We start from the raw sequence: 10,554 nt of genomic DNA on the forward strand, positions 1-10,554 counted from the left end.
TTACAAGAAACTATTAATAGAATGCAGTCTCAAAACTTGTGTTGATCTCTCACAAACTAGGGCTTATCATAAGTAGACAAAATACCGCTAGGGCTTATCATAGGGCTGATCTCTCACAAACTAGGGATTATCATAAGTAGACAAAACACCGTTGCATTTCAAACTACATACCACACAAAGCCTTTACATCTAGAGGCACTTTAACTATTGCTGCACATTTGGCCGCAATCCTCCCAAAGCTTGAAACAACTCCACCTTCGTTAGGGCTGCTTGGTGCATGAACTCATGGGCATGAGAGTCCAAACCCAAAATTTGGAGAAACACATAGTAAATATGCTTGCATGGCACATATGTCAACCTCTTGGACTCTCTCTTTTGGAAGTCCTCACATGTACATCTTGGAAAATCAGAAAATGTCACAGAGTATGAAACTCCCTGTGCCCTTGACCTCTCTGTGCTAATGTAGAAAACATGTGTTTCATTGCACACAACAATAACCTCTTTAACTAATGTTGCTGCCATGCATTTTCCAACATCAATTCTGGTCTGAAATTATTTTGTCAGCTTTGAGCGCCATTTAATAACCTTTCCATCCGTGTATTTGGGCCGGAAGGCACTTGTAACTCTATTTGCTGCTTGAATGCCCCCATTCACAACTGCACATTCTACCCCATGTTGTTGTTGAAGTACAAATCCATTTACTTGGAGTTGTTCTGCCTCATGTGGTAGTAGATTTGTACCCTCTGCGACCCTCCAAACCCCTGGTGCAGGTCCGGGTGGCCCCACCACCATGTCATGAATCTTCCATGTGTGCATGTTACTAGCATTGCAGAAACATACATAACTCTCAACAATCCCCCCAGGCTTTGATCCTGACGAGGGATATTTTCTTCGACCCCAAAAGCACGGTGCAGCTACTCCAGAATTAATATTAGGCGAGCCTTGATTAATGAATCGTCCACATCTATCTGTTTGATCTTGAAAAATTCCAAAACATGTCATTTTACATCCAGGTTCAGTTCTCCTAATTGCCCATACCGTTTTTGCAACAGTCACCTATGGCCAATACTTTGTTTCCCCATGTGCACGTGCATACTTTGTTCTACCAATGGGTTCAGTGACTGTGACATACTCGGGCCTGTGGCTATCATCCTCTAGCACAACACCAACATCCACAAAGATTGGTCTCTTTTTCTTTACACTCTTCTCCCTTATATTTGACCTATTCATCTCTGGACTTTGCAAATCCATTTCGTCCATTGAGCAGTGTGTAAGATTGACCAACTTCGTTGCACCCGAGGCAGTGGATGAATGATGTAAAAATCTTTGCGCAAGGTCTTGTATTCCGGGACCACTACATGTCTTTGCACCTTTAAGGTATGCATTGTACTTAACACTTTGTAGTACAGCCATTGCCATATCTGCCCCTGCGGCTTCATATAAACTAATTTTCTCTTTGAAACCAAAGCATTCCCTCATGCTAGCATGTTTACTCTCAGACAAGTTAGTGTTTGGCACAAAAATGCCAGACTCATCTTGCATAACAAATCTTCCTCCCCAATGTGAAACTCTGATATCCCACCAAGCCAACCATGTCTCCAAACATGAAACTTCACCATCAACAACATGCCCTGCTCTCCAAAAGCGACGAAGCTCTCCTTTGCAAATATCTGCTTGATTCTTTGATGGTGCATTTTGCCATTTTCGGCATTTAATTTTGTGTTCCTCTTGTGAGGAAGGTTTGATACACTTAGTAGTATGTCGGATCATGGATTGCTCCCAATGAAACACGCAAGACCTTTCCTTAGATGGTACAACCTTGTTGGGACCCCCAAAGTAAACTGTTCTGATTGCTATCCAATTTGCATTAGCCTCATCAGACATGAAACCTCTGAACTCAGGCTTATCAAATCCCTGATCTTGAACCACCTTATTGAGCATCTTCCAAAAATCTATATGTGCAAACTTATTCTCCACAGTAAACTCACATGTTGCGATTGTCATAAGTTCACGAACAAACGGATCATAAACATGTGCAGACATTGTGGGCCATCCTTGCACACGATGCACATGATCAAAGTGTATCCACATCTGCTCAAGATTTCCACCTGGACACATTCGATTAACTAGATCAACTCCACTTTCTGACCCAATTATTGACATCTTGAACACATGTGGTTGTTGGGCATTTCCAAGTTGACCAGGGAAGAGAACATCATGTATATATGGATACCTACTCTTACTCTTCAAGTCAAGCACTGCTTCTAAGCCTTTTTCACTTATATTTTTTGATCTTTTGGCGCATTTCAAGCTTCGTTCAATCCTTTGTCTACTTGACAAAGTTGTGATTGTGTCCAGAAATTCAACAAACTCACAATCTTCAATATACTCATTGTTGTCTGCATTTTCCATTACAAGATTTCCCATGATCATATCCTGAGCAGTCTTGCGCTTGAGCTGTTTGGCTGTAGTGAATGGTTCTTGCAAGCTTGAAGCACTGATGCTAATTTTTTCTCATTTACTCTTCACCTCCCTTCCGCACAAGGATGTTGATGCTCACCTAGATGCAGCACACAACGGGTCCACTTTTGTTTCTCCCTTGGCATACAATAATAAATAACTACAGGACAGGTTGCCACACACTCTAGCATTTCAGAACAATGATTGCATGTCAAGGTGCCATATTCAGGTGTCAGCATGCCTTTTGGAGATGACTTTGAAGGCTGGCCTCGCCAATAAACCTCATTGTAGAGTCCTGTCCTCAAGTGATATGGACAATCAATGTTGACACAACATAAGTGACCCGAGCATCGACTGAACCTACCGACCCCTGGAAAGGTATCACTGCTACATGTGACATATTGAGTCCACATGTGGCTATCATGTCTCTGTTCCATCCCAATCATTCCATTAGCGTGACCTAGAGAGGGAAACTCAAATGCAACATATCCATCATAAAACACGGGAAGCTCTTGAACTTGAATGATATCTTTAGCTTGTTTCAGGGCCAAGTACAAGTTTCTCTGCAAAGGCATTGAGCGTATAATATCAAGTACGCTAGAGCAGCCACGCGTGACTAGGCATCTGATTCTAAATCGACAATTACTAGAGGAGCCTTAATTCCATTGTCATGTTCAAGAATTGTCAAGCGAACCTTGAAGAACTGACAGACATCATGATTCAGAAGGAAGACCTCTTCACCACTAATAGACTCAGTAACTTCCATTTTTACTTGTCCTGCGCTTAGTGTGAGTCGATGTAAAGTAAACGCATTAGTAAACTCAAAATGCTGTTTCACAGAAGAGACAGAAAGCGCATATGTGCTGCCTTCAAAAATAAGGACAAGCTTTTGACCAACTTGTGGTCCGAATACTGTAATGTGCCTAGACATTGGAAGCAATCATCTTAGAGAAGTTAAGGTTACTAATTAAGTTTCAAATGAAAGTGAGTGCAGAGTCTAAACTGAAAAATAACATCAGCTACAGATGGTAGTCGTTATTTCGGGCGTCATTCATAAAACATGATCACCGAAACAATAAGCAAATCCGGTTCAAAATCAAAAAATTCAAGAAAATCTTGTCAATGAGTAAAAATCTGTAAAATCTAAGAAAATTACCAAAATATCCCTCTAATTTGTGGAAATTCCCAATATAACCCTCAAATTTTAAAAATTCCCAAAATAGCCCTATATCTATTTTCGTTGGATCTTCAAGATTTTGTAATCTTTATTCTTGTTTGACAATTGAGATCGGTTTTTAAGTTCTTAGCATGTAATTTTTTGCAAATTACCTCCCAAAAAAAGGCAATTATGCCTAAAAATAATTAAGGAATTCATCTCCAAAGCCTACATCTCCAAGGAATTTTGAGTAATTTGAAGTGCATTTTGAGAATTTATGAAAAATTATGGGGGTACTGTGGGAATTTTTGAAATTTGAGGGACATTTTTGGAATTTCCATAAAGTAGAGGGGTATTTTGGTAAGTTTCCCTAAAATCTAGTAAAATTCTCCTTCTAAGTAACTTGACTTAGCCACAATCTTTTAAAAATTTACTGATTTAGCCTCTGTGAAATGCGACCCATTCTCTGAGTTCACTCTGTTGCGCGCCTGCGTGCGAGGAGCCATACCCTTCTACGTGAGTGCGAGGAGTACCCTGCTCTGTTGCTCGTGCGTGCGAAGAACCTACCCATAGGAGCGCACACCGGCGCGCGGTAGTTCAGGCAGGTACAAAGCGAACGCCTGTTGCTGATTTTAGCTAGTTCAGCCACGTCAGGCAGGTCCGGTTCAGTAGGTTCAGCAGCTTCAGCCGGTTCAATAAGGTTCAGCAGGTCCGGTTCAGCGGGTTAAGGCAGTCATTCCCGATTTCAGCAGTCAGTCATTTTCGATTTCAGCCGGTTCAGGCAGGTCCTGGTCAGCGGGTTAAGGCAGGCAGGTTAAGGCATTTAGTCAGGCACAGAAAGGTTCAGCGCAGGCTAGTTCAAGTAGCCGTAGGAGCGCGCGCCGACGCGCGGTGGTTCAGGTAGCGACAAACTCACCAGGTCTGTTGATTCCGGTTTCAGCAATGACTAGTCGAAACTCCGCTCGAAGGGGTCGTCCACCTACAAGGTGCTCAATGCAAACTTTGGTCTTGAAAATTCTTTGCTTTGAAAGTCATGGATCTTTGAAAGTCATGTTTGGCCAATGCTAGGGCATTGATCATTTGCACTCTCAAGGCCTTGTTAGCATATTTAAGCACTCTCAAGGCCTTGAATAATTTACATTGAAGCTACGCATGCAAATTAAACCCATCCTCAGTATTGTGTATCACTTAGTTTTCTTGCCTGTATTAATCTGTTTGAGGACCTGATCAACCTCTTGGACAAAGACTATCCATCCAATTTAGTGAAGCTAGAAGCAGCTCAAGAATTAGCTGATTTCCATTGCTCATATGCTCTTCTTAACCGACTTCTGTCCGTGTACTAGAAGCCCTTATTAGTAAAAGTCCATTGTAATGCCTCTAACACATGCTGGTAGAACACTGTAAGTATTTTTTTCACATATTGAAGCTCAATTTCGTACCTTGTGAAGAGGGTTGTTAGCATGCCTCATATATTATTGCATTGAGTGGATTTTGTGTTGTACTGTGTGGTTCAAATTCTAGCCAATCAAAACTAGCTGACCGACGTACTAGGTACCGGTCCCTTTTTGAAGGTAAATTGGTAATGGGAGTTAATTAGCTACGTGCAGTCCTCACTAAGCTCAGATTTAGGGCTGCAATACAATATTGTGCAAGTCTCTGGATTCCTAACAGTCCAATATTTGATTCAGAAAAGGAGCATATGTATGAAACATTATTAGCCAGTGCTCAAAGGAGCTTCACCGGCCGCCTACCTACAATATAGCAGCATGAACTTGTTCTATAATATTACAGGCCTTGAACCTGCAGTTAAATTTTGGTGCAAAATGGAGCCCTAATATGCCTCCTGTAGTCATTGGATTGCATGATCAGCAATCTGGTCCTTTACATGGTGCACTAGTCCTTGTGGCAATATATTTCACAACATTAATGTCTCATTGTCTTTAGAAGGTTTCATTTTTTCTATATTATGTTTTCCAACTCTAGTGGACCTTCATGATAGTGTTGTGCTCATATGCTCTTCTTAACCGACTTCTGTCGGTGTACTAGAAACCCTTATTAGTAAAAGTCCATTGTAGTGCCTCTGACACATGCTGGCAGAACACTGTAAGTATTTTTCTCACATATTGAAGCTCAATTTTGTACCTTGTGAAGAGGATTGTTAGCATGCCTCATATATTATTGCATTGAGTGGATTTTTTGTTGTACTGTGTGGTTCAAATTCTAGCCAATCAGAACTAGCTGACCGACGTACTAGGTACCGGTCCCTTGTTGAAGGTAAATTGGTAATGGGACTAGGTGTAGTCCTCACTAAGCTCAGATTGAGGGCTAATTTACGTTGAAGCTACGCATGCAAATTAAACCCATCCTCAGTATTGTGTATCACTTAGTTTTCTTGCCTGTATTAATCTGTTTGAGGACCTTAAGGCCTCAATACATTGATCATTTGCACTCTCAAGGCCTTGAATAATTACATCTTTTTGATGGCATAGAAACACTCTAATTGGCATATAAACAATATTTGATCTTTTACTATAACTAGTACTTGTCTCACAAATGTGAATAGAGTGTATACACTATGATGACTACTAGTATATGTGCGTGAGTACTATCTCTTTGACGAATAAAACAATAGCCAACACGCATATAAACCATTTACTTTATTTACATATGCATTGTCTTAAGATATTTGTACTAAATTTGTTGCTTCATAAATTATGTTTATGAAAGAATTTTAAAGACCAAATTTTTTCAAGTGACAAGCCATTATGGGCTATAGTATTTTTTGAAATAATGCTCTATGTACAAAGGTTGCTCTGTCCAATTTTTTTAAAGATTTCTATTGTGTTTTATTTCAATATGGTTCCATATATAATTTGACTCTTTTGTAAAATTATTGTCTCCATGTTTTTTGTTGATGTTAAAACAGCCCGAAACCACGTGGAAGATCACGAAGGGGAAGGAGTAATAGTAGCAATGCTTCTCTTTATGGCCAGGTAGATGCTAGTGATCAAGTATCTTCAGTCTCAGCTACCGACATGATAGAGGAAATTGAGACACAAGGTGAGGAGGTTCTTTCCATGGAAATGGGACAGAGCTCTCTACACGAAGTTGATGATACTTTAGCCCCCGGGGAGAATGGTTTACAGATTGTTCCATGGGAGATAATGGATGAGGTTACCGCAACGTCTGAGATGGAAGATGAGCAAAATATCTTTATGCATAGAGGTGCAGACATTCTTGAAATCACACGTGTTTTTAGTTTCTTCGATTGTCCCTCCATTCCTTTATGTAGATTGATTCCATATGCGAGAGTGAGAGGTTTGAGAGATGATCTCAGTGGATTGAAGGCGGCCTTTGCAAAAGAAGGTTATATGCTAGAGAAAGGAGCATTCATTGTCTCTTTGGTAACATGCAAAAGAGAGGAGAGTTTTGTGAATGGTATGTGTTCACACTTTGCATTTTTGTATTGATGTCAACGTGCTGTGAATGTTGTTTGAAGTTTGACTTTGTGAATGTTCTAGATGAGATAAAGGCTACATGGGATCCTCTTTGGAATGAAATCAATGAGGAATTTGAAGCCGAGTTAAAAAAAACAAACAAAGTTTCAAGATCTCACAAATCACATGTTCTATGTTTGGGAAGGGAATCATCGCACCGTGGCTTGGAGTGAAGCGATAAAAGAGAAGTTCTCCACTTCAAAGGAGAAACACTGTCGAGTCCTATGCACCATTATAGATCCCACTAAGGTGCCAGAGATTGCCTTGCTAAGCAGTTTACAACGAATGAACTTGTAAGTGTTGATGTTTCTTCTATCTTTGCTAACACTTGAATGTGAGTATCGAATGGTTTTTTGGTCTTTCAATGCAGCATGAACACTCATGCTCTTGTTGTCACTCATCTTGGTGATGAGATTGTCAATACGACGCATATTTGTACAGTGGACCATGAAATGTATCTAAAGGGTTTGCCAGATAGAGATCAAAAACTTATTGCCACTGTACGGAAGAAGAATGCCAAAGGTACAGAGCCTTGGTATCCACTTACGCGACGGTACCTTGGTAGATTGGTCTATGACGTATGGGTCAGACTAAATGATTTTTACTCTCATTTAAATGCATGATTTCAAAGCTTGTTAATGTATATTTAATTTTAGATTCAAATGACAAAAGAAAAATAAAAGCGAGTTGCTCTTATTAAACAAAGCTTGTCTGCAGAAGAGCATCAGAAAGAAGAAGAGAGAATTTGTGAGGAGATTACTCACAAATATCAGGATCGAATTGGAAAGTTATGTAGATAACATGAATTCAAGGCATTCTCTTGAGAAAAACGTGCAAAAAATTACTTAAGTACTTGTCATATGCAATATTAAATTTTTCAGTTGCTTAACATTGCTGATCCCAATCTTGGGACGGATTGGCTAGCAAGAGTTTTGTCTTTGAAATGGGGTCTTGATAGTTGGGCTACGTTGGAGAAGCTGAACTTAATAGCACTTCAAGACGCCCCTGTGCAAAACAAGATTCATTGGGTTTCATTATTGGAAGCAGACAAGATTACAAGGAGTGCATATGGTTTGAAAAAGGGAGATCACGTCTTTCGCATGTAAGTATAGCTAAGATTAAAATTACTAAATATATCATGCCTTTATATATAAGTCTAACTTTGTCTCCTCTTTTTATTTGGAAATGTAGCTGGCTTCGTAGAGAGGGTTTTTTGGCTCGGGTTTTTCAGAGGGCATTTCAGATTGTGTCAGATCTTTTGGATGTGCCAGGCGGGGTGCCTTTGCAGCATGACTGCACTCTTGCATTCTACTTTGAAGAAATTAAATTTGAGGCGAGGCCCTATCTATTTCCAATAGAGGTGTCTCTTGGAGTGAAGACTAAGGATATCGATAAGCAGGCATTAAAGAAGATGGATACATTTAGAATGGCAGCACAACGTTTGGCTTTCAGGTGAATCACTAACTGAATTAGATTGATAATATTCGTTGTTATTGTTTCTTACATTCGTGTCACCTAATTGACCTTTGCAGATTCTTCATGTTCTTGGTTACCAAGAGTGTCTTGCCTGCCATGCCCTTTCTGGCTAGACAGTGGACTCAGCTAGCGATCCAAGACACAAGCATGTATCCCTCTACTATGCACACATTGACTCCTTGGGAGATAGATAATTGTCCATGGTGGATAGATATGGAGAAGGGCCATGTTCTTGGACGTGAAAGAGAGTTACAAGAGATGATATCGAAGGATGCTGCGATGAAGTTTCCTCCAGTAGACATAGTAGAAGAGAGTCGTGCAGGTATGTTTGATCATGCTCATATTTACCTATCTAAAAGTTACAGTGCTCTGATTTGAAGTTATCTATTTTAGCAATGCGCAACTCACAAAAGGAAAAGGAGAGGGTTGTGGATCAGATCATTGACGAGGAGGTGGAGCCACCTCCAGGTAAACTACAAAACATTTGTTAATGCTTTCCTTCCACGTGGTTGATGCATGGCTTATTAAACCTCACTATAATGTCTCAGTTGCTCCTGGCACGATCGTGGCTCGAAGGAGTATCGCTTTTGTTTATATTATGGAGTCTCCATCTCATTGTCTCTCTAGTTCTATGGATACTCGATGCATGGCTATTGTTGGGGACTACATTGCCATTGCTACAGACTATAGGGCGAGGACCCGTAATCTTGCATGGGTCCCTGTACACGAGCATCTCGTGAAGGCACGCTCTGACTCTATCTTGTATACCCGCGGCACGAAATCAGTTTCATGGGCTGCAGATTTGATTTTCTTAGATCTTCCATTTGGTGGGTCCCTCTTAGGCTCCTCTACTTCACTTCGTTGGGACATTTGCATAGAGGATCTTGTACGTGCTGGTGTTCATTTGGCATTCTCGACATTGGCGGATTCTGGATGGCTGTTGATCATGGTTTCTTTGGCAGGTCTATCTTGTTTATAGTCATGCAAAAAAATTGTAATATTTGTGGTATTTATCATTGATATTTAGTTAAAATAACAGGAGAGGCCGTTGGCTGGGTGGAGAGATTTTCTCGTGCTTCAGAGATGGTGGTTCATCGACGCATTGTAGTGCTCCATCATGGAGCATATGGTTATGTGGAGAGTTTTGGTGGTCGTGTGGAGGTGATACATTTGTTTTTACATCAATATTTCAGCACTTTGTCTTGTTGTTTTCTCTAATCGTGTGTCTTGTTTTGCAGTGTAATTGCTCTATGCTATTTATGATTCACAGAGTGGGTATGCATCCACCTTGCTTTGTATTAGAAAGCGCTGCCTTGTTCTCCCGTCTTGGTATGCACTCTTCGGATTCTTTTATGGTGCATCACCTTCCGGAGCTCTCTCAGGCTAGATCATTATCAGGTGAGCCATTGCGAGGAGGACTGCAACAGAGCCATTCTTTCATTGCATGTTTTGTGGAGCTTCTTTGCCGACGAGGAGGTATTTGTTTGGAGCTTAGATGTGGCACAACTCCTGTACTAGCAGCTTGCTTGGCTTCAGGACGAGCATGTGTTGCAGTCGACATTGATGAGCCACTGATTTCAGGATATGTGTTATCGTTGCTTCGCCCTAGAAAGCGGGGCAAAGAGGAGGCGTCCACCTCTTTAGATATTGATGATGAGAGTGACATGCCATCGCGTGTCTATCCCTTTGACGACTAGTGAAGGCCCCTCTTACTTTTGACATTGACATTGCTCTCATCGTTTTTGTCACTATTTTTGTATTAGCGTTGGTATTTATTGATTATCGATACTACCTATATTACTTGTTTGGTGTTTAACTTCATAATCTTTTTTTTTTAAAATGAAAGTGAATTGCCGGTCTACGCAGAGCAGATGGCTAGAACCATGGCAGCAGATACGTGGTACAATTCTTGCATCCCTGAGAGGTATCAGAGACATAACGTATTCATCGATGATGAGTGCGAGT

The 10,554-nt window shown here is 40.7% G+C and overlaps 1 pseudogene; it reads left to right on the top strand.

The window, feature by feature from the left end:
- The first annotated feature begins 3,903 nt into the window (after positions 1-3,903).
- LOC147466088 (uncharacterized) lies at positions 3,904-10,286 on the top strand (annotated as a pseudogene).
- Positions 10,287-10,554: the final 268 nt, after the last annotated feature.

Source organism: Adiantum capillus-veneris, chromosome 1 (assembly GCF_014529385.1).
Source record: "Adiantum capillus-veneris isolate H3 chromosome 1, ASM1452938v2, whole genome shotgun sequence".
NCBI classification, from domain to species: Eukaryota; Viridiplantae; Streptophyta; class Polypodiopsida; order Polypodiales; family Pteridaceae; genus Adiantum; species Adiantum capillus-veneris.